The 25,703-nt window shown below is 41.8% G+C and overlaps 1 long non-coding RNA gene across 1 annotated transcript in view; it reads left to right on the forward strand.

The window, feature by feature from the left end:
• The window catches only part of LOC124777739, a 618,986-nt gene that overhangs the window by 327,122 nt on the left and 266,161 nt on the right, over nt 1–25,703 (forward strand). The window contains exon 3 of the long non-coding RNA XR_007015774.1: nt 20,008–20,062. This is a non-coding gene — a long non-coding RNA (uncharacterized LOC124777739). The remainder of the gene's footprint in view (nt 1–20,007; nt 20,063–25,703) is intronic.

The raw sequence follows: 25,703 nt of genomic DNA on the forward strand, positions 1-25,703 counted from the left end.
GAAGCCAAATGGTAATCGTTGAGGTTTTATCAGAATAAAAATCGGATAAAAAGTCTCCATTGCTTTTCAGATTTTTTGTTTGCAACCGTTTTCGGCCCTTTGCAAACAAATAAATATCTGAAAAGCGATCGAGGCTGTTTTTATCTGATTTTCAACATTTATACCGATCCCTGTGCTCCAGAATGCTTTCTAAAATTTTATCAGAACAGATGTTTCTTGGACAACTTCGACTTTTGTCTTTTAATGACTTAGCTTTTTTGTGATCTTCTACCTACTGTGAATCGGGGACAGTGTTTTTGGAGGAAATCTAGTGCCTGACACTTGCCAATGTAAATTTAATATTCCTATGGTCCTGCTGTATTTGCATGCCCTTAGTATTGCACTCTTATTTAATGAACTCGTTGTCATCCGGACGTTAAACTCTTAAAGAGATTTGAGTCCGTGACGTAGTAAGACAGCAGTGATAATGTAAAGGGGTCATAAATATACGAAATTTCCACAGAGTAGTATCAAACGGAGCCAACAACTGATAGAAACTCTTAATTTTCTAAGGAAAGTGAATGTTCAGTGTGAGTCATTGTTAGGAAACTCCCTAATCCTATAAAAATGTCTTTGAGAAGCAAACGAATATCATATTTTGCGTATTTCACATATCAATGGGTTGACTTGTTTTCCCGCAGGCATAAATGAAACTTATTACTTAAGAGGCAATCAGCTGTTGACAAGTAGACGTCAACGCAATCCTTTCACTATTATGTGTTTCATTTTTGGCAACATTTACTTTACAGCATATAAGAAGTTCATTCAAAACTGTTAGTTAATACGTGAATCTAGATACTACTGGCAACATGTATGTGCTGATTCTTTTATGAGATGCTACTGAAATTGGATTTAAAGTAAAAAATAATCTACTCTTAATTCTTGTACTTTTTCTTAAATACTGCACTCTGTTTTACTGTCATTTTTGTAAACTTCCTGTGGTGATGATTGCAATTGTCGTTAGTTTTAATTAGTGGTGTATGCGTTAATATTCCATGTTGCTGAGTATGAGCAGTTTCATTGTGCCTCGTGTGATACGTCCAACATTTTTCACAAAATTAAAGGCATCTGAGAAAATATGTATTACGTCCCCAGAAATCCATTGAGCTCTCTAGCTCTGTGTTAAAAGCGTGTGGCAGCATCCGACAAAATGTGTATCTCTGTAAGAGGGAACGGAGAAAAAAGCCAATTAAAGACATGCAAATGATGATGAAACCAAGTGCAAATTGGAAACACATTCAATGGTGAATGCCCAGTGCACTGGAAAACAACCTTTATTTCACTTTATTGTAGGTAACAAAAATCCGAATTCCAGAATTATAAAAAGCTGTTTTCATCCAGGTCAGCTGTACGAATTCCAAATAACTCAAGAAGTGTCCTCTTAAATAAAGCGAACCATATAGAAACTCTTCCTTGAAGTAACACTGATGCAACTTGATAAATGAAACATATAAGATCGTTCTTATGCAGAACTGAAGAAGCAACCTGGATAGAGTGGTTACAGTGTTGCAGTGATTCGCCTGCAACGATGTTTTTTTTATTCCTTAAGGGAAATTTGTTGACATCTCCGAACACTAATAAACATACATTTTTTAGGCTAGTAAAACTCTCTCTCTCTCTCTCTCTCTCTCTCTCTCTCTCTCTCTCTCTCTCGTTGATGTATGGTGTAAACGTTGCAGAAACATAATCACCTGTATCACGTGTCCACCATTCTCATACACACTTTTCCCCCCTCCTCCCTTCTACACGCACTGGACATCTGGAGCTACGTGCGCATTAGTAACGAAAACAACAGGAAAGAAGATTGCATCACACACACTAACATAGAAAACGCATTGGTTAACCGGCTGCTACACCTCGAATGTAATTAGGAGCGCTTCACTTCAAAATGATTCAGGCACGTACCTATGCCGGTATATTGTGTGTTGCAGTTCAATGTCTCGCGAAAAGTGATAACAACCTCTGCTTTGACTAAGTTACAAGTGAAATCAAAATTTTTCAAGCGATAACTGACGATAAAGCGAAACGCATTTATTCACATTAAAGATTCATGCAGCTGCAAAAGATGTCATGCCCAAGCTATTGTTAGTTTGTAGCCAGATTTATACCATCACCTTAATCATAAAGCGATATTATGTGACTTTGTTTTGGAAAACCGATATTTAAAGACAAAACAATAAAATATTTACTCCAACGATTACAAAGCACTAATGTACATTATTGACGTGTCGAGCCTGAGAAGCTACCCATCCCCTACGCTATCTTGTCTTTTAAGCTAATGTTTGAGTTTCAGTTGTGTTTCACTACCCACTAATTCTTCCGACGGATCGTTGCGGAGGCAACATGTAAGTTCGTTATATTCTCGCTTCTGAGATAAATTGTTAAGAATTAATTACTTAACTGTGTTTCATTTCTTAAGATCAGTTGATATACCTTATTAGAAACCTTATTTCCTCCATCAAAAATGTTATTTGCGTTTACAGAGACTGTTTTTCAGAAGGTTCGATCCAGGCTGTTCATTGGCCAAACGATTCGAGCTTTATTGTAATCTTTCGTTAATCATTTCCTTTGCAGAGAAAGAATCTATCTTCGTCAATACCGAAGTTCGATTATCTTTAACTCCTACATCATTTCAGTGTAAGAATTCCACGGTCGAGTGTCACTGAAGAATGGCGGCAGGCAGCCAAAACGCACTGGCCTGAAACATATTTTTTTTTCCTCGTTCAGTGGTGGAAACCAGTTATGATTATGTTATTTTCAGATTAACTCAGATTGCTTATAAAAGGCGATAATGCCAATTATAAGATACAAGGAGAATCCCATCGTTGTTGGAATGTGTTTTCTTAACGTGACAAAATTACGCACGCGGAAGTTTGAAACATAAGCATTTCTTAATGTCATTTAGCTCCCATCATAGAACTTGTCGAGAAGGCACATTTCAGACTACGCATGCAAAGTCACAAAAATAAAAAACATATAAGATATTCAAGTGAGAATAAATACTTGGAATATGTAAGGCAGTACTCACTGAGACAGAACTTTAGCGTTTCGCCCCCAGAAAGCGCTACATTCTACAGTCATGGACTGTGCGGCTGGTCCCGGCGGAGGTTCGAGTCCTCTCTCGGGCGTGTGTGTGTGTGTGTGTGTGTGTGTGTGTGTGTGTGTGTGTGTGTGTTTGTCCTTAGGATAATTTAGGTTAAGTAGTGTGTAAGCTTAGGGACTGATGACCTTAGCAGTTAAGTCCTATAAGATTTCACACACATTTGAACAACAAAGCGCTACATAGGTATACCACCAAGTAAAAGTTACTTTAACTCGGGGAGCAGTTTTATATACGATTCGTAAAACAAAATTTTAACACGGTTTCCACATTTATGGGGCTATTGTCTGTTTGGGTGGAGTGGAATACGTAACGTGGATATCAAAGACAAAGCTACCTTAACAACGAATGCCGCAAATGGTTTCTGACAGCGTGCGGTAACGTGTTCTTGGGGCAGCGCCCATGTGTTGGGGATAGTGGACAATTGAATAATCGTCAACGTAAACATAACTGTCCGGAGCTCGTGGTCGTGCGGTAGCGTTCTCGCTTCCCACGCCCGGGTTCCCGGGTTCGATTCCCGGCCAGGTCAGGGATTTTCTCTGCCTCGTGATGACTGGGTGTTGTGTGATGTCCTTAGATTAGTTAGGTTTAAGTAGTTCTAAGTTCTAGGGGACTGATGACCATAGATGTTAAGTCACATAGTGCTCAGAGCCATTTGAACCATTTTAAACATAATTGGCTGGTTCTGAAGTCGCGGTTACCTCTTTCGCGAAAGCTGGTTGGACGGGACCCGCGCGACACGTGTCAGTCCCCTGCGACCGTGTGGAGGAACCTAACCAGCCCTCCTTACTAAAGGTATGCTCGTGTTCTCGTCCTCAGATTTCACTTTTGAAGATAGATCGTTAACTATTTTTAGATAAATTAACTATAACTAATTTCAGTTTCAGATCGTGAAAAAATTCACTAATATTTCTATAATTTAAAAATGGATTAAATAAGTCCTGACCACAATAAAATATTTATTTGCAGTTGTTACCGGTTTCGGTCAGAATGTGACAATCCTCGGACTATTTATACCATTTTTAAAGTGTTTTAGCTGGACTGCTGTTTCTCTCCCCGAGTAATGTTCTCAAAAATTACTCATTCCTGTAATCGTACTACCATTCTACTACTCACCAATCAGCTGCTTTTTCTCGAAGTACCAAGATGAAAAAACATAGTAAACATATTGAAATATATTTGCGAATTCATGTTAACTTACAATGAACACAACAATAGCAGGGACTTTTCCCAGTAATGACTTTCCATGATAGCAGTCCACATCCTTTCTAGACAGTTATTAAACTAACGCGCCGCTCATTTTCAAGAAATCGAATTTCCTTCCTCAGATCTGTCACCAGTCCCTTCTTCCCAACGCCGCTCGAATTAATAGAAGACAACAGTCTGCTTACGGCGGCTGCCGACATACGATACATCGTTATGTAAGAAATTAGGTGGTCGTGTCGCTTGCGTTCTTAACGTTGATGTATCCCGTGCAATGGATGCTTTGGTAAAATACAAATTAAGAGAAATGCCATAAAATCAAAGGAGGAGGATACGAAAAGAAGCGCGACCAGAGCAACATCTCTAGAAAAGTGATCCAGAAGAATAAAACAAAACTTGATAATACCCATAAATGAGCACGTGAAATCCTCAGTCCAGTTCAGCTAGTGCTCCATCTTTAATGATATTTCTCTAACCTCTAGATCTACGTCCACATGACTGCTCTGCAATTCACAATTAAGTGTCTGGCAGAGGGTTCATCGAACCAACTTCTGGGTGTTTCTCTGTAGTTCCACTCTCGAACAGCGCGCGGGTAAAACTAACGCTTAAATATTTCCGCGCGAGCTCTTATTTCCCTTATTTTATTATGATAGTAATTTTTCCCTATGTGGGCGTCAGAAAAATATTTTCACACTCTGAGGAGAAAGATTGTAATTGAAATTTCATAAGAAGCTCCTGCCGCGACAAAAAACACTGTTTTGAATGATCGCCACCCCAATTCGCATGTCGTATCCGTGGCTCTCTCTCTCTCTCCCTCTCTCTCTCTCTCTCTCTCTCTCTCTCTCCCTCTCCCTCCCTCTCCCTCCCCTATTTCTCGATAACACAAAACGAGCTGCCCTTCCTTGAAGTTTTTTGATGTCCTCCGTCAATCGTATCTGATGATGATCCCACACCGCAGAGCAATACTTCAGAAGAGGGCGGACAAGCGTAGCGTAAGCAGTCTCTTTAGTAGACCTGATGCATTTTCTAAATATCGATAAATCGCATTCTTAGGTCTGCTTACCCCACATCATCATTTATGTGACAGCTACAGTTTAAGTTATTCGTAATTGTAATCTTCGAGCATTTAGCTGAATTTTCATCCGTCACATTTATATCATTCATCGTGTAACCGAAATTCAGCAGATTCTTTTTCCCACTCATGTAGATGACTTCACACTTTTCATTATTTAGAATCGGTTCCCACTTTTTGCACCATACAACATCCCTACCTTCGGCGTCGGCGTCACGACTGCGTACACGATCTTATTAACAGCACGAGATGGAACTCTTCATTTTGAAATATATAAAGGTAAAACGATCATTATGGTCACAAACATTACCCGCTAAGAGAACCACGATGCAGATACTCGTTGATTCCTTTACATTTTAAAATTATGTTTCTTGTTCTTCTTCTTCAGTGTTTTTTCCTGGAATGTAGCGGGGTAAACCCTTTTGGTTCTCTGTCTCCGCTTCATGAGATCTGATGCTACCTCGAGGTCTAATTGAAGGTATCTTGCCAAAGCTTCCTCGGCCTCCCAATAAGTCGTTTACCATCATCGTCCAAAGAATACCCGCGTACTGCTATATGGTAGCGAGTCTGCGAAGTCCTTGGCACAGCTAGAATCTGTACTACCTGGGAAATCACCTTGAACTCTCTCATTGACTTTTTCTCAAGGTCTTGCATTACTTCATCGGTGACCTTGAACGCTTGACGTTATCATCCTGATCAGTGATAAGTTACGCTCCTTCTTTACCTCCAGGCAATCAACGTGCAGTATTAAAACTCCGAGCTAACGAAAATAAACCAGTTGTGTATGTTATACCCCCTCCCCCTCCTCTTTCCAACCAATCAATACAGAGTATTTAAATGATGCATAAAAACAGTGAAATTATACTATTTACTACGTACTCTTCTCTTTCTCCAACCACTCAGTATATTATTAAAAACAGCGCCAAATAGGCAGAAAAATTATGTAACCCCCAGATTACAGTCACTGATATTCATTATTTCCGAAAGAAATTTACATTTGGCGTGAAAATGTGTCAAAGTATGATATTTGCATGTAGATACACGTATATGTAACATTAAAATGACTGCGAGGTCAAAAACAAGCATTGCATACATAAAATGGTGCGCACACATTGCATAGTGTTCCTCCATCTCTGCTCTCCTCTAGTCAGTCTAGTATTAAAATGCAAGAGCCATTTACAATGCAGCTGTGCTCTAAAATATCTAAGGGAACTGAATTAATGATCAAAAAAGTCACTCACCTCTCTCCTTAAATCAGAGCACAGTATCACTATTACAGTGTAGTTCCACCTGGGCTTGTCTCTAAATTATCCTAAATATTTATCAAAACATACATCAAAATATCTGAATTGCCAAAAATACCTGAATGTTGTCAACTATATTCCCATTACTGACTTCCAAAAAATATCGTTTACGGACTGGCTCAGCAGTCACATCGGTAAACTTGATTCAGAGCTATGTATCGTTCGCTATGGCATACTGGAACGAATATATAATATATTCTCTACCAGCTGTTACCCGCCACTAAGCTCGCATATCAATAGTTTTGTTAAGAGACGTGATAATAAGTAAGTACGCTATTATACATGCCATAACGTCAGCTGCTTTCACATGTTTGCGTGTTTGGGTAAGCACAGCACGAGCGTAAATGCTGCTTCCCCTCCCCCCGTTCCCCCGCTCCAAATACGCCAGTGTACGCCGATGTGGAACGCATACAGCGTCGCTGTTGAGCGGTGCATGCAGTGCTCCGCCCACGGGAACCCACCACCGGTGAGTACATGCAGACGGACGTGGGCAGGTGCACGCATAATACATCATGCTATTGAAGTAGTTATGCGTTATACAGTGTGTACGTTATGCAGCAAGTTTGACTTTTTATCACGCTTTACGTTCACTATTGTAATAAATGTGTTCCAACCCTTGCTTGCCACTTTTAAGTGTCGACTTTCCTTTTTTACGTTATAAGGAAGCCTATGTTCTTTAGCAGCGTTCGAGCTATCTCAAGAGCAAATTTCATCAAAATCGATTCAGTGATTTAGTCGGGAAAAGGTAACAGACGGCAACGCTTTCTCGTTTACAAAATTTTAAATTACGAAACTTTTTCCTTGATGAGATTTTGAGGAAATGAAGCCTATGTGTTGCCCCAAGCTGCGTTCATGTTGCCTGCGAAAACCACAAGAAAATTCTCCAGTAGTTTCGGAGATTAGTTTGTACAATCTGACAAACAAACGAAATGGTTTTAGATAAAACTTTAATCGTGATTTTCTTTTCGTGACCCGGTTTTAATGAAATAAAGTCTGTACGTTGCCCCAAGCTACGCTGAAGTTACCTGTGAAAACCCCATGGAAATTCTCCCTTTGCTACGGTCGCAGGTTCGAATCCTCCCTCGGGCATCGATGTGTGTAATCTCCTTAGGTTAGTTAGGTTTAAGTAATTATAAGTCTAGGGAACTGATGACTTCAGATGTTAAGTCCCATAGTGCTTAGAACCTTTTGAACCATTTTTGAATTCTCCCTTCTCCCTTGACACACAGTTAAGTCACGACAGATACTTGGGACAAATTGCTTGATGGGAGAAAGCACTATGATTATCGATGTAAACATGGCAACTTTTCATTGGCGACGTATTTCGCAGCTGTCGAGAATACTGAGATATTGAAGGGAGTGGAATATAATTAACTTAAGTCTCTGTTGTGTCGATAACCAAGTGTGGTCCATAGATCGAACTCGGGACGTTTTTACCAGTACAGACACCAGTTGGTGATAATGAGGACAACTCGTGGCACAGAATTCTATAGTCTGAAGCTTTTTAACAGTGTTTGGTGACAGCAAGCAGCTGAGACGTAAGGCAGAAGTTCATCTTACTTCGCGTTTTCAGGGTGTTTAAGCTAAAACTTACTTTTGACAACTACATATTCCCAATTTGTTATTTATATTTTGTAAGCAAATGGTGGTTTTTAATTATATATAAAGAATGTTATGTACTCTTTCCAGTATGTTATAATGAATGATACATAGCTCTGAAGCAAATTTACGGTGTAACAGGTGAACCTGTCCACAAACATTTTTTTTGAAAGCCAGTAATGCAACTATAGTTGACAATATTTAGGTACTTTAGGCAACTGAGATTCTTTCACGTAGTTTTTGATAAATGTTTCGGATACTTTCTGAGACCAGCCCAAATGGAACTATACTGAAATATTAATACTACGATTTGACTGGAGGAGGAGTATGTCTGTGATATATTTTTTGATAAATAATTCTGGTGGTTCAGATCCTTTTGAGAACAGCCCAATTGGGACTACATTGTCATTGCTTCTTTTATTTTAATACTAAGTTCTTTTACTACTAATACTAAGTTCTTTTTTCATAGATATAATTCAGGTTGTTTGGGTGCTTTTGAGCATGGCCCAAATCTGGCTACATTGTAATTGGCTCTTGCGTTTTAATATTGGATTCTGATGAAAGGGCTGAGATGGAAATGGAATACCATGCAATGTGTGTGCGCTATGTTATCTATACATTGCATGTCTTTGATACTGCAGTCAGTTTAATGTTACATCAGAGGTATATACATATATGAAAGGAATGTTCTTTGACACTATATTTTATGCCAAAGCTAAATGCCTTTTGAAATTAATGAATATCTTTGACATTAATCTGAGGGTAACATGATATTTTACCACAGACTTGGCGCTATTTTTAATACTACACTCTGACTGATTGGAAAGAGGGGTGTGTGGTATAATGCATACAGTTGGTCTGTTTCCATCAATTTGGATTTTTTGTGCTGCTCAATGATTAACTGGAGGTGTGAGGAGGAGGAGGAGAAGGGTTTTTAAGTTCCCATTAACACAATTGGGTTATTTCTGCAATGTTGGATTTCTTTAAATACACTGGAGGTAAGGAGTGCTGCACTGTGATTGACTGAAGACACGGGGAGGATAGTGGTTTTTAAATTTTACACTAATGCAGTTGCCGGCCGGGGTGGCCAAGCGGTTAAAGGCGCTATAGTCTGGAACCGCGCGACCGCTACGGTCGCAGGTTCGAATCCTGCCTCGGGCATGGATGTGTGTGATGTCCTTAGGTTAGTTAGGTTTAAGTAGTTCTAAGTTCTAGGGGACTGATGACCTTAGAAGTTAAGTCCCATAGTGGTCAGAGCCATTTGAACTAATGCAGTTGGACTATTTACACAATCTTGGATTTCTAATAATGTGCTATAACTGGCTGGAGATAAGTAGGTGGAATGGCTTCCCACTGATAAAGATGTTGACATGAGTTGGAGGTCATCGATGACGTCATGCATGTCCATAAGAAAAGGTCATCGAGCGAGTTCAAGATGCCCAGATAGTTGCACTGTATGGATTCTATCTGCACCAAAGAGTTGGTAGACATAATACAGCTACTGTTTTTTTTCACTAAAATTATTACAGAAACTAATTAGAATGAAAGAGACTCACAACCTTTGTACTACGTATGACATATGCAGAATTTGACATGTTTTTTATCTATAAAATCCCACATTCTGTATATAGGTCTAAACATACAAAATCACTTCTTATCCAAAATCAGAATTACTGATATCTGTATTTTATCCACAAATTTTGCGGTAATACGCATGATACTTCCATCAAGGAAGTTCAACATATACACATTAAAAAAAGTTTTGCATCACACCCGTTCCCAGAACTCCTGTGAAGACAGATGTTGACTGTGGATATTGTATCACAGACACAGTCCCTTTGACTGTTCAGATGTCACTAAACCCGTCCAAAGATGTAAACAACCATCCATGAGCAGCGCCTATTAGACGGAGGGAGTCCGACAGCCGATCAGTTCCAGGCATTCCACAAGGAAGGAGGTACATGGCTCGTGTTGTCTGTAGTTCATTTATGCCTAGACGTACAATACCGCAGTTCGATCGCGTCCGAATTGTTACTTTGTGCTAGGAAGGGCTCTCAACAAGGGAAGTGTCCCGGCGTCTCGGAGTGAACCAAAACGATGTTGTTCGGACGGAGGAGATACAGAGAGACAGGAACTGTCGATGACATGTCTCGCTCAGGCCGCAAGGGCAACTACTGCAGTAGACGACCGCTACGTACGGATTATGGCTATGAGGAACCTTGACAGCAACGCCACCATGTTGAATAATGTCTTTGATACAGCCACAGGACGTCGTGTTAAGACTCAAACTGTGCGCAACAGGCTGCATGACGCGCAACTTCACTCCCGACGTCCATGGCGATGTCCATCTTTACAACCACGACACCATGCAGCGCGGTACAGATGGGACCAACAAAATGCGGAATGGATCGCTTAGGATTGGCATCACGTTCTCTTCACCGATGAGTGTCGCATATGCCTTCAGCCAGACAATCGTCGGAGACGTGTTTGGAGGCAACTCGGTCAGGCAGCAAGGTGGAGGTTGCCTGTTGTTTTGAGGTGGCATAATGTGGGATGGATTGAAAAGGCTGTTCATGAACGACGTGACCTTCCGACCACTCTGAGGGATCTACGTCGAATCGCCGTCGAGGAGTGGGACAATCTGGACCAACAGTGCCTTGATGAACTTTTGGGAGAGGATGCCACGACGAATACAGGCATGCATAAATGCAAGAGGACGCACTACTGGGTATTAGAGGTACCAGTGTGTACAACAATATGAACCACCACTTCTGAAGGTCTCGCTGTATGGTCGTACGATATATGCAATGTGTGGTTTTCATGAGCAATAACAAGGGCGGAAATGATGTTTATTTTGATCTCTCTTCCAATTTTCTGTACAGGTTCCGGAACTCTCGGAACCGAGGCGATGCAAAACTTTTTTTGATGTGTGTAGATAGTAAGTTTTCTTTTACATCGGGGATGATGTCTTAGATATTGGCAGAAACGTGAACAAGTGGTCTGAGAAACAGGATTAGATGGCACTTCTAAATTAGAGTAAGATATAATGAACTCCACTGTATTTTAGGCTTAACGGACTTTAACTTCGCAATAAATATCTTATAAGTTCAGAAAGAAAACAGCAATCAAAAATCAGAAGAAACAAACAATTTTCGATTAAGAAAAACGACTAAGTTTAGAAGGGTAACGATACGCAAAAATGAGAAACGAGGATAAATATGTGTGGCATAAATAAATGTACGAAACGAGACGACTGTAAAAGAAACTTAATGAAAGGCAAAGAAAATATGAATTTAATCTGGAACATGATACTTACTTGTCTGTATAAAATAATGTTTCTAATTTTCTCTACAGCTTAATTATAAACTTATTAATTAGTATTGACTGTGTGAGAACGATAATGTGGTCATTGTTCTCTGACTTTACGAGTGTTTAGCCCAAGTTAAAATTGCCAGCGTGGAAAAAGCGTCATCTTTTGTGCTTTAAAAACAGTGTGCAAATTCCACACAGTTAAGTGTTCTGGCAATAAATTTTTTGGTTGTGGAAAACAGGCAATGAGAGTACCAACTGCAATGAAAAGGTTGGTTGTCTATAATTTGCGAGCCGGCCGCGGTGGTCGAGCGATTCTAGGTGCTTCAGTCCGGAACCACACGGCTGCTACGGTCGCAGTTTCGAATCCTGCCTCGGGCATGGATGTGTGTGATGTCCTTAGGTTAGTTACGTTCAAGTAAGTCTAAGTCTAGGGGACTGTTGACCTCAGATGTTAAGTTCCATAGTGGTTAGAGCCATAATTTGCGGGAGTTGACGTATGCTGCTGACTAAACATGCTGTATATAGGGTGTGCCGGGTATAAGTGCATATATTTTAATGTGAGATACCTTAATATGTACACACATCAGCGTGCTGATTGTTTTTTCTCTGCGTCAAACAGTCTTGCCATAGACACGTCACTAACTTTACGACCTGATGTTTTCTGCATAGTCGTAACTGCTCCTCTAAGTGGACTACGCCCGTCGTTACAGACTAACTGTTTTGCATCTATGCGTCCACATTCCGACACATAACCTGTTGCCCAGGGCAAAATAAGCATTAATGATTTGCTTTTGCCACATATGGTTCAAATGGCTCTGAGCACTATGGGACTTAACATATGAGGTCATCAGTCCACTAGAACTTAGCACTACTTAAACCTAACTAATCTAAGGACGTCACACACATCCATGCCCGAGGCAGGATTCGAACCTGCGAACGTAGCGGTTCCACGGTTCCAGACTGTAGCGCCTAGAACCGCTCGGCCACTCCGGCCGGCTTGCAACATATACTTGGAGATATTAACCAATCTAAAAATGTATGACCTGTAATAGCTATAATTACTAGTCTGCAAATGACGTAAATACTGGTGTAATGTTGTTCAGTAGACCGTTCCCAGGCACTAATAGAGGTATGTGCCCTTATACCCCTTATACCCCTTATACCCCTTATACCCTGTATACAGTGGCAGACATGGTCGGTGATATGGATTGACGCCCTACAACATTTTTCTTGAGAGCTTAAAATGCAGTCTGGAAGGTGACAAATTCTTCGCCTAAAAATTGGCTTGTAAATGCAAGCTTTACGGCGAGGTCCTGCAAGAGCTTGTCTTTAAGAGTTCTTGAACTGACTGGGCAAACAAGTCACCATACGTATATTAAACAACGTCATAATGAATCAAAATTTCCAGTGTGTGAGCTGAAATGCTGGGCAACGTTTACTAGCTCAGTGAACTAAAAGATTACTACATAGAAGGTTGGGATAATGTGTTTGGTAGTGATCAGGGGTTTCCGTATGCCGTCACTGTCAAGAAGCCATAGTTACATGAGACAATTCTCACATTTGGATATGACCCTATTCTACTTAAATTAAACACTAATGTACGAGAACTGAACAGCAATGTAATGAATTTTGGGTTCGATAGAATCACTCACTCACTCACTCACTCACTCACTCACACGCAGGCGCAGGCGCATTCACACGCACGGATTGAATGTTGTGACATTACTGTCACATGTCTCTAAGTGATATTGTTTCGTTTTTCTGTCACTATGTCATGGTTATTTTATCGTTAGTACTGCACATATTTACTCTGAAGGAAAAATCTACATTTTTCTCACTGGGAAGGTGCACTCCATGTGTGGTCTCAGGCTCCTGTTTGTTGGCAGCAGGCACTCAGTTGATCTCATTAGGAGACGCAAGCCACCACAGGAAAGTGGGAAATTTCCGCAGGAATGGGAATGTGGTCTGCCCCATATTTTTGTGGGAAAACCGGGCACCTGTCCACATTGAAAGCGGAGGACGTCGTGCCACCACTGCCATCCCCAGATAATAACTGATGACATTTTTGCCTTTCCTGCATGAACATGAAAGGACAAGATGCCGCTGTGCCGTGCAGCAAGTGTGAGAAAGTTGGTTGCTTTCGCTCCAAAAATTTTGGTGTTTAGAATCGAATATGTCACCACCGCCACCATGATTGGAGCGAAGAAGCCCACCAATCGACGAGACCCTGCTCCAAGCTGCTATCAACCTCGTGGTTTTGCTTTCCCCTGGTTTTTTCGTTAGATAAGCGATAATCTCACCTGTCACATTGATAACAGCACTGAATCGTCCCCTCGATATAGAGGTTTTAGGAGACAGAGTTGAGAATGGAGAACTAAGATTTGCGGCTATTGATCTCCCAGCCGCCATCTGGTGCTGACGAGTGCACGCTTTGGTGATTTTGGGAAAATGTAAGTGTCGCAGTCTGTGGTAGCACGATCCATATACTGAGCAGATCATTACAGACACAAGATGAACTGGCGAGTTCACTTTTCATTTATGATTTTCTATCAGTTTTGAATTTTTAAGCCTCCCAGCGAAGGATACCTTGTTGGATTTCCTCCATACAGTCTTCCATGTAATTTGGTACCTCCCCACAGTGTTAGCGTCATTTGGCGTAAATTCAATCGACGGTTTAGAGTACTTTGCCTTCTGTCAACTTCTCCTGAACTGTGTCCGTCAGCTGGAGCAAATAAAAATCTATCCTAAACAGACTTGAGTTATATTTCAAGAACCTTTAATTGTCCTACAACTTTACCACTGTTAAACGACTATCTAATAACAAACATAACCTGTTGTAAACCTAAGTTTGTTGTTCTCACTGTGATAGTGTTATCCTTGAACATAGTGGCCGAGCTCAGAAACAGTTGCTTATTATTTAGTGAAAGATTCTTGTAGGATTATAATTTTACTGTCTGTTGTTTCATGCTGATTTGGCTAATGACCCTTTGGTATTCAGATAAAATTATTATAGCAAGGTCACATTGTCTCTCGCCGTCCAAGGACGACAATCACCCAACTTTCATTGTTAGTATTTACTGTTGCTGCTGATAAGGAGCTCAAGGGGTTCTAAGGTTATCAGTCTGCTATGCAACACCTCTCCCTCCCTCCTCCCCCTCCCCCACCCCCGTCGCCCCTCCCCCTTCCCCTGCTGATGGAATCATTGTACCCTTGTACCCTATCTGTCTATGTCCAGAGTAAATCATATGTACAAGTGTGAGAATGTTTTCTCAACCTTGCGTATTGTGTATCTGAGACGGGACGTAGGTTCAAATGGATCTAAGCACCATGAGACTTAACATCTGAGGTCATCAGTCCCCTAGACTTAGAACTACGTAAACTTAACTATCCTAATGACATCACACACATCCATGTCCGAAGCAGGATTCGAACCTGCGACCGTAGCAGTCGCGCGGTTCCGGACTGAAGCGCCTAGAACCGCTAGGCCACTGCGGCTGGCGGGACGTAGGTACCAGCCCGGCACTCATCTAGTGGGATATGGGGAAACCGCCTAAAATCCAGGCTGACCAGTTCACCAGCCGTGGCCTTTAATCGTTCCCATTTTCTTATTCCTAATTAGACTTATTGATGCGTTACCCTAAGTTGATTTTGTACTCATCACCGTGTATTCAGCTGACCAGACGTCCTCTTCTTCCTGCCACCGCACTTCGCTAATACTTGCTGTATCAAATAGCTACCAAACTATTACCCTTTCTACGCTCCGACGTGTAGGACGCAAGTTTCATTTTTCTTGGCAAATTTTTACAGGCAACGTCTGCTCGTCCACGTGTAGATCGTTCATTCTTGGTCTGTGGCCTGGCAGAGGTGCTCTGTCTGGGAAGAGCTGTCGGTCGGGTGTTGCAACTGACTGCCCTGGTTGCGCCGCTGGCGTGCGCCTGCCTGCAGTGCTTCGCCTGCCTGCAGCTGGATGGCTACCCCTCCTCGCACATCGCAGATGACTGACATTTACCGCCATGCACTCGATGGAGTGCCAGTGCGATCCTAACTCACCAATGCTTTACCGCTTTTCCACTCACCAAATCACTGACGTGGGTACCACGCGCAGATAACAGCATGAAGGTGACGTGTATGAACATTCATACTGTGCTGTGGAAATTTGAGGTACTCTTAAATTAACCACGAACAAGGTTCATACTGATATTCATTTAATTCGTTGAAAACCACGAACTGATATCACAACAAGCAAATATCATCAAAATCCGACTCTTAAGATAATCTGTTCATCCACAGTAACCAGCACCCATGAAGATACAGGAGAATGTTAGACAAGCATTTCTGACTCCTTCTGAGTAGCTTACTGCTGACTCTTAACATGCTGAAAGTCTACCCTTGTTTGTTAAGCTGATTAATTTTCATGTAAGAAGTGTCTCCCTTTAATATAAGCGGACGCAGTGCTCCATGGTTCCCATTTCTACCGCTATGTATCTAATTCTTTCAATTAGGCCCGATAAATTGAGATATTGGTAATCAAACCCTCTAGAAAAGATAGTACTCATAATTTAAAAAATGAAGCAACGGATAACGCAACATCGGTGAATGGTCATGGAACAATACGTGGACATTAGGGACGGTAAGACTTTCTTTTTCTGATACTATGAATTCAGTTAGTCGCATGAAGAGCATTATGCATACAATGGATATGCCTGGATTGAAATCCATAGGAAAAAAAGTTCATATGTTTGTGAAATCTTATGGGACTTAACTGCTAAGGTCATCAGTCCCTAAGCTTGCACACTACTTAACCCAAATTATCCTAAGGACAAACACAAACACACACACACACACACACACACACACACACACACACCCATACCCGAGGGAGGACTCGATCCTCCGCCGGGACCAGCCGCACAGTCCCTGACTGCAGCGCCTGAGACCCCTCGGCTAATCCCGCGCGGCTTGAACCTTTCGAAAATTGTATCATCTGAGTTGGGACGTCGGTAAAGGGATCCAATTATTATTTTATTCCAGTTACAAACAATGCTGTCGGAGGAACGTCCGCATCTGGGCATTATACCAGAGGTTGAAAATTCCCTCCTCAGTGGTAAGGTTCTTTTATTTAACACGCGACCTGTTTCGGGCTCTTATACGCCCAACTTCAGGTGTCGTGCTGAAAACAGCAAGAGGCGGCAGATAATTTTTAAGCGCAGCTATACACACAAAAAACAAAAATCCATAAAACATTTAGAAACATTTTAAAAACCGCCTGTCGGGCTAGGTGCTATGAAACCTAAGACATTAGTGTGCACTACAGGGTGTACGTTCAGATGCGTGCAAAACATCCAATCACTTATGGACAGCTCGTCACTTTTTACAGAAGTACGCTTCTTTTGTGGGCGGCGTATCTGAGGGGGTGACCGATCAGAGCTGAGACTGCCCAGTCTGTGGGGCGCCAAAGGTTGCCACGAGATGATCGGTGCTGGTTTGGACGTCTTTGTACACCTAAGGCAAGAAAACGATAGCGGCGCTAGTGTCGACCTTCCTTCCTGTTGCCGTAGATTGTTCATCCCGCACAAAACGTTGTCCACTGCCACGAAACGATGCTTCGGGCGTCATTCACCTGGAGACCTGCCTCGCACTGGCTGGCTGGTCGCTGTTGTGTGAATGATTTGGCAACGTTTGAATCCGACGTGCTGTTGTCGCTGTTCCAGCCTGCGACTCGTGTATTGTGAACCAAATACAAGCTGTCACAACCATTCCACGCAGGTAAAATGGTCTCGTACTGACGCGCTATTTATGTCCTGCGTTTTAGGGTTCCCTGCCAAACTTAGTCCGCATAGTGTCTCCATAGCGTGATGTTCATTCATAAATATCGAATGTGTCTTAAGACACGAGTTTCGTTAACATCCCTCTTCGGCGTGAATGCATGACGGCTGTAGGTGGTTGTGTGTAATGTTACTGGAGCTTTGCATGCGGAGATCACAACCCAAAGTGGCCACAGAACGTGAACTTTCGAATGATGAGAAAGGTTAGATCAGAGACACTAGGGATATAGGAGCATCATACAGACAGATCGCACGGACAGGTGACTGTTTTGTAATGACTGCACGAGTGCTGGCGAGTGGGTCATAGGGTAACACTGCGGAAAGATGAGCTGGTACAGGTACATGCAAGACGACAGCACCACGAAAAAATCGTAGCAATGTTCGACTGGCTTTGACGAGTAGATGTATTACGACATCTCAAATACGAGCAGAGGTTACGAGCAGCTTCACGCCAAGAACTGTTGGGAATCGATTAATGGATCTAGGCTGTGACCACGAGCTACCATTCCTCGTTTTCCGCTGACACCGTACCACAGAGAACAGAAACAAATGGTACAGAACCAGAGTCAACGAGGACACTGAGCGGCATTATGTGATGTTCAGCGATGAGTCTCACTTCTGCTTGTGACAGCCTGATCGCCGTCAACATGTCTGTAGTCGAAATGGTGCAATGTCGCAGAAAGTGTCGGGACTCATATCTCTCCAATACTTGCAGTCATTGTACTTGGAGCTATTGGATTGAAATGGTAATCACTGTTGTCATACCATTCATGACCGCAACTGCATATCCCAACTGGGTAATCCAAGTCCCCACACCGCAGTTCACACCACAAACGAGGTATTCGCGGACCTTTGTGTGGCCTACCCAGTCCTCTGATTTATCATTCGTAGAGCATGTCTGGGATTCAATGAAAAGACATATAATTTCACACTACCATCCAACCAACAGTCTTAACCAACTGATACAACATGTGTTTCAAGCATGGGAAAAGAATTCAGGATGAGTGACCTGCTTACTTCGATGCCTCAGCGAATACAAGTGCTGATGCTTTGTAAGATCTTTACTAGCCAAGATAGCATATAAGAAAATAGATAACTATTTCCGACTGTTTTCGTCATGTTGAGGTCAGAAGATAAAAAGCAGTGTCGGACACTTTGTCAGTTGAGTGTTAACAAAGCAAGGGAACGTTATATTCAAGTAAGTGTGGGGTTCACACCTCGTACTGCTGTTGGTGGTGGTGGTGGTGGTGGTGGTGGTGGTGGTGGTGGTGGTGGTCAGCAGTACCGATGGTGGTGGTGGTGGTGGTGGTGGTGGTCAGCAGTACCGATGGTCTGAGAGTGATGAACATCTATAGAACGTTCGATAAATATCGAACTATTGCTTCACACTTCCCATTTCCGTATGTGTATCTTCACTTCAAAAATTCTTAGATGATTTCAGTTTAATATAAAAATCATTTTTACTAACAATTAGGGTGGTCAGGAACAGTCTGAAAAGCTTGTACAGATGCTGCATTGTAGGTTGCGCTGAGAAATAACGCCATTACGCGCGCAGATTTAAGCGGTCCGCCATATATAATCAGTGTCAGATTTTCTCATAGCGTAGAAGATAGTGCAGGAGACTCACCAGCATTATTCATTTTTACGAAAGCAAATGAATAACGCGTTTGCCGACGCCGTCTCTGGCGGGGTGCTTGAATTTGTGCACGCAGCGACCTGATTGGCTAACTTCAATGCTAATTAACTCGGAAACGGGACAAAGTATCAAAGATTTGAAGCTTCCTGGCAGATTAAAACTGTGTGCCGGACCGAGACTCTAAATCGGGACCTTTGCCTTTCGCGAACAAGTGCTCTACCAACTGAGCTACCCAAGCGCGACTCACGCCCCGTCCTCACAGCTTTACTTCCGCCAGTACCAGTTTGGCGGAAGTAAAGCTGTGAGGACGAGGCGTGAGTCGTGCTTGGGTAGCTCAGTTGGTTGCCGGCATGGTAGCTCAGCGTGTTCGGTCAGAGAGCCGGTTGACCTCTGTAACAAAAAACTGCGTGGAAAGATCAACCACCGAACTTGAAGAAGATGTCTTGCGACGTCCGCAACGACCAAACACAACGATCAATAACGAACAAAATGAAAAAAAGAAAAAAAAGTTGGTAGAGCACTTGCCCGCGAAAGTCAAAGGTCCCGAGTTCGTGTCTCGGTCCGGCACACAGTTTTAATCTGCCAGGAAGTTTCATATCAGCGCACACTCCGCTGCAGAGTGAAAATCTCATTCTGTATCAACGTTTTGTTTTAAAAATTATTTATCTGAACGACCTATGCTGCAACACACTTACAAGCTTTTCAGACTGTTTCTGACCACCCCAGATATTGCACTTTGAATAGGAGATTTCTCTCGTCTACGCTATTATTATTACAGAGTCTACTACTGCAAAATTTTTTGTAGTCTCTGTTAAAATAAGGATGATCAGTTCCGTGTCAATATGTCATGAATGTTACAAGTATCAGTAAAAACAAGAGGTTAACAGCACTAAAATACTTTTCTCTTTTTTTTTCAGTTTCGCAGAAAACTGTAGTGCTCTGTGATCAAGAGGGAACACGGGAGTCCGCCAGGTCAGTACAAGCTTCAAGGTTTATGTTCCTTTAAAGGTTGACTTCTGAAATTTATATCTACAGTGATTCCGAATTTTTTGTACAAATGTTTCATCAAACACTGAAACATACCTTGCTGATATACCGACCACAGTATCAGAGAATTATAGACGGAAAAAAACCAAAACGAGGTACAAGATGTAGCAGAAAAAGAATATGAGGTCAACAATATTACTGTTATTATCGTGGGCACCGACACTTGCAATTTATTTGCGATGTAAATAAAGACATACAGACTCGCGCTGTAATGTCTGAAGTAGCAGTGGGCAGCAGGGCCAGGTTTAGGTTGTCCGGGGCTCGTAGCACTGATCAACTGCGGGGCTTCTATTCAGTGATATCTACTCGCATTTTCTTGAATGTATTATTTTACATCCGTATAATATGTGAATATAACATCCAATGAAATTTTATTTCAATAGTTTAAGTACCAACTGATGCTGTGTACCTTGACTTTATAATCATTATATAGGAGTATAATCAACATTAGTCAAAACACAAACTACACACCACCATTTGACAAACCGGTACATTAATTCCACTCATGTATCAAAGACAAGTCTGTTTACGAATAATCTCTCCATCATAAAAAAGAAAAATAATTCAGATCGGTACCTAAAACGTCGTGTATACACTCGAGACTGTTTTCATGCATTCACTAAGCAGATACAATAAAGTGATAACACTTCAGTTCTTTTTTTTTGTTTTTTGTTTTTTTTTTACCATCGTCTGAGTTACTTGGAACGAGAAGTGACAAATGCCCGCCGTTGCAGGCGCTGGCTTGTACAGACTGTCTCGAAATTAATTTTGAATTATTAGTGCTCTCGCTAAAAATAAAAAAGCGTCATGTTATACAGCTACAGAAGTTTGGACCTGTGAACAGAACACAGAAAAATGCTAAAAACAAAACATCAAGACAATCCGGTTGGGAAAGCCTGATCCACACTGTGCTTAGTGTAAGAATCTGGAAAGTCAACACTGCAGCATTCGACGGAAGAGAATGAGGGCTTCAACATATCTGAACGGGTTAAACAGTAAAATTCGCCTGAAAAATTTACAGAAATCCGTTAAAATACGTTAGACAAACATACTCTGGAAGCATACTGCGCTTATCTCAAAATTAGTGAAGGATACGTAAAACTATATCTCGAGCACTACGTGAAAGAGATTGTCATTAACTTCAAAAGAAATGAGCAGTTGTCAAACTTTAGGAGTACTAAGCCGTCCAGCAATTTCGCTCAGAGGCTTACGTCGACGAACGATTTTTAGGCGTTGCATTTTTAACTGTGTAAAGCAAGTGAACCGTGTCGTCAGCACTGTAATCAAAGTTCGTAATAATTCCTAGCAGCTCATAATGGAAAATAGCACGTGAATAAATCTGTTTTACGAATTTGTAATACTTAAAGTTGGTTTAATGAAATATAATTACAGAGAAAGTATTATGCATACGTTCGAAAATATACACAGTTTGATATTTATTATTTGTAATGCTCTGAAAGAATGCCGAATCATCCGGACGTGATCTTACAGAGCATTATTATTTCCACTTTAAACTCGCTAACGGCTAATTTCCTCCGAATAAAATGGAGATCGCGGCGCGGAGCCCCTGACAGCGCAGTCCTGGGTGGATAAACGGCCTCTTCTGGACAGCGATTTATGGTCTCTGCAGAAAAGGCATAGCTGGGGAACGCCGATCTCGTTTCTACAGCTGTGCGCTTCGTTTCCACACAGGCGGGAATGGCTGGCGTGCTTAATGGACGCGAAGAGTTCCACACCAGCTCCAACTTAGACGGCCCCACGGTGCTTTCGAGGATGGTGATCCACCCTGGAAACCTCGTGAACGGCGCCACGTGCCAGACCTGTAGCAAAGATACTGAGTCTACCAACTTCCAAAAAGGGAAGCGATTATTTCACTCACACATACACTCGTGTATTCCTACAGAAATAACACGAATAGACATTTTCCCCTGTAGAAAATGCCACCCAGAAGACTGAACTAATTCCTTGAGCCGTAGGGAGACGTGTGTCCCGGGATGGATAGAGCCGCACGCCATCCGTCGGTCACGCTCACCACGATAAAGCCAGCGCCACAGGGAGGAATGAGGAGGGGGAGGTGGGGGGGGGGGGGGGAAGGGGCTGGTAGTCTACCCGATGGCTCGCGTGACTGGCGCCGTTGACTGCTAGGCTGAGTGCCTGCGGGGAGCTACGCTATTAGCTATTCCCTTTGCAAAATTCTTTGAGCGCCACTTGAGCTGTCCAATCCAGGATCCTGTTGGCGTATAACGTGACTACCTGCAAGGCGGATCCGTGCTGTAGTAGTGGCCACGTCGGGCAGGCGCTTCGTTGCAGTTTCATTTACGAGAAGTAAAAGCAAAATGTTTCGACAGCGTTACAAACTAAATTACTTTTAAAAGGTCATTATTAAGGGGTGACACGGTGTAGTGGGCCTTACACCTTCTGAAACGTATGAATGAATATCCTTCTCGCCGGCCGGAGTGACCGAGCGGCTCTAGGCGCTACAGTCTGGAACCGCGCGACAGCTACGGTCGCAGGTTCGAATCCTGCCTCGGGCATAGATATGTGTGATATCCTTAGGTTAGTTCGGTTTAAGAAGTTCTAAGTTCTAGGGGACTGATGACCTCAGAAGTTAAGTCCCATAGTGCTCAGAGCCATTTGAACCAATATCCTCCTCACATTGTCCATTCACTGCACACACAGTCTGTACTTCATACCATCCACCTAAGACAGTGACATGGAGACACATAGTGTGTAATGAAATGGTGCGACCAAACATACAGGAAAAATTCTTCCAACATAGAGGAATAAAACGCATGATATGGAGAAGCGTCTGGAATCACTTTATTTCCATGTTAGCGCTCATTTTCTACTTCTCTTTATAATCCTATTAATCATGAGATACACACAAATACAGATCGCACAAGCATTACATGAAAAGCTTTCATACATGAAATGTTCAAAATACTCGGTTGGTTACGTTTGCTGAGAATGTACAATGACTTAATTCTTAGGTTGATCGTCAGTGTTTGTTTGTTACAATTGAACGAAGGTAATGCTGTGCACACAATCCGGTTTTTTTTTTTTTTTTTTTTTTTTTTTTTTTTTCTTCATCAGTCTACTGACTGGTTTGATGCGGCCCGCCACGAATTCCTTTCCTGTGCTAACCTCTTCATCTCAGAGTAGCACTTGCAACCTACGTCCTCAATTATTTGCTTGACGTATTCCAATCTCTGTCTTCCTCTACAGTTTTTGCCCTCTACAGCTCCCTCTAGTACCATGGAAGTCATTCCCTCATGTCTTAGCAGATGTCCTATCATCCTGTCCCTTCTCCTTATCAGTGTTTTCCACGTATTCCTTTCCTCTCTGATTCTGCGTAGAACCTCCTCATTCCTTACGTTATCAGTCCACCTAATTTTCAACATTCGTCTATAGCACCACATCTCAATTGCTTCGATTCTCTTCTGTTCCGGTTTTCCCACAGTCCATGTTTCACTACCATACAATGCTGTACTCCAGATGTACATCCTCAGAAATTTCTTCCTCAAATTAAGGCCGATATTTGATATTAGTAGACTTCTCTTGGCCAGAAATGCCTTTTTTGACATAGGGAGTCTGCTTTTTATGTCCTCCTTGCTCCGTCCGTCATTGGTTATTTTACTGCCTAGGTAGCAGAATTCCTTAACTTCGTTGACTTCGTGACCATCAATCCTGATGTTAAGTTTCTCGCTGTTCTCATTTCTACTACTTCTCATTACCTTAGTCTTTCTCCGATTTACTCTCAAACCATACTGTGCACCCATTAGACTGTTCATTCCGTTCAGCAGATCATTTAATTCTTCTTCACTTTCACTCAGGATAGCAATGTCATCAGCGAATCGTATCATTGATATCATTGATATCCTTTCACCTTGTATTTTAATTCCACTCCTGAACCTTTCTTTTATTTCCATCATTGCTTCCTCGATGTACAGATTGAAGAGTAGGGGCAAAAGGCTACAGCCTTGTCTTACACCCTTCTTAATACGAGCACTTCGTTCTTGATCGTCCACTCTTATTATTCCCTCTTGGTTGTTGTACATATTGTATATGACCCGTCTCTCCCTATAGCTTACCCCTACTTTTTTCAGAATCTCGAACAGCTTGCACCATTTTATATTGTCGAACGCTTTTTCCAGGTCGACAAATCCTATGAAAGTGTCTTGATTTTTCTTTAGCCTTGCTTCCATTATTAGTCGTAACGTCAGAATTGCCTCTCTCGTTCCTTTACTTTTCCTAAAGCCAAACTGATCGGCACCTAGCGCATTCTCAATTTTCTTTTCCATTCATCTGTATATTATTCTTGTAAGCAGCTTCGATGCATGAGCTGTTAAGCTGATTGTGCGATAATTCTCGCACTTGTCAGCTCTTGCCATCTTCGGAATTGTGTGGATGATGCTTTTCCGAAAGTCAGATGTTATGTCGCCAGACACATATATTCTACACACCAACGTGAATAGCCGTTTTGTTGCCACTTCCCCCAATGATTTTAGAAATTCTGATGGAATGTTATCTACCCCTTCTGCTTTATTTGACCGTAAGCCCTCCAAAGCTCTTTTAAATTCCGATTCTAATACTGGATCCCCTATCTCTTCTAAATCGACTCCTGTTTCTTCTTCTATCACATCAGACAAATCTTCACCCTCATAGAGGCTTTCAATGTATTCTTTCCACCTATCTGCTCTCTCCTCTGCATTTAACAGTGGAATTCCCGTTGCACTCTTAATGTTACCACCGTTGCTTTTAATGTCACCAAAGGTTGTTGTGACTTTCCTGTATGCTGAGTCTGTCCTTCCGACAATCATATCTTTTTCAATGTCTTCACATTTTTCCTGCAGCCATTTCGTCTTAGCTTCCCTGCACTTCCTATTTATTTCATTCCTCAGCGACTTGTATTTCTGTATTCCTAATTTTCCCGGAACATGTTTGTACTTGCATGGGGGCTTAATTAAATAAAAGATTGAAAATGATTTTTCTTTTTAGTAGCTGTCTGTCCGATTACGTAAGTCTCGTAATCGGTTGGCCCTGACTAGAATTGTTACGCTATCTGACTGCAACAAACAATGAAAGAAAATTTTCGTAAACACAGTTAATTAATTAAGTCCCCAGCAACTATAAAACCTACAAACCAATAAGCACAAGAGTAACTGTTCTGTATGTGGGAGTGTGACTCAACGTCCACATCTGGCACGGTTCTTCTCCAACAAGACAAGAATTTTTAAATACCAACTATACTGACGTGACAAAAGAAATTTAGAAAAACTATAATTACGCAAGAAAACCAGAATTCACTCTAATACAAGAACACAAGCCAGATGCTTTGTTGACTGAACCTGTAGTGACGCATTATTTCAGACACACAATTAATAAAAGAACATTGTAGTTTTTACCTTCATATATATTGACGAAATTCACTCATTACAATAACATCTGCTATCTCTCCCATCCAAATAACTGCATAAAACATGGAACAACACTCTTTACTACAACATATCGCTCCGACTTCACGACAAGCACTGACTGCTACGGACTCTTAACACACACAGTCCTC

This window comes from Schistocerca piceifrons, chromosome 2 (genome assembly GCF_021461385.2).
Source record: "Schistocerca piceifrons isolate TAMUIC-IGC-003096 chromosome 2, iqSchPice1.1, whole genome shotgun sequence".
NCBI lineage: Eukaryota > Metazoa > Arthropoda > Insecta > Orthoptera > Acrididae > Schistocerca > Schistocerca piceifrons.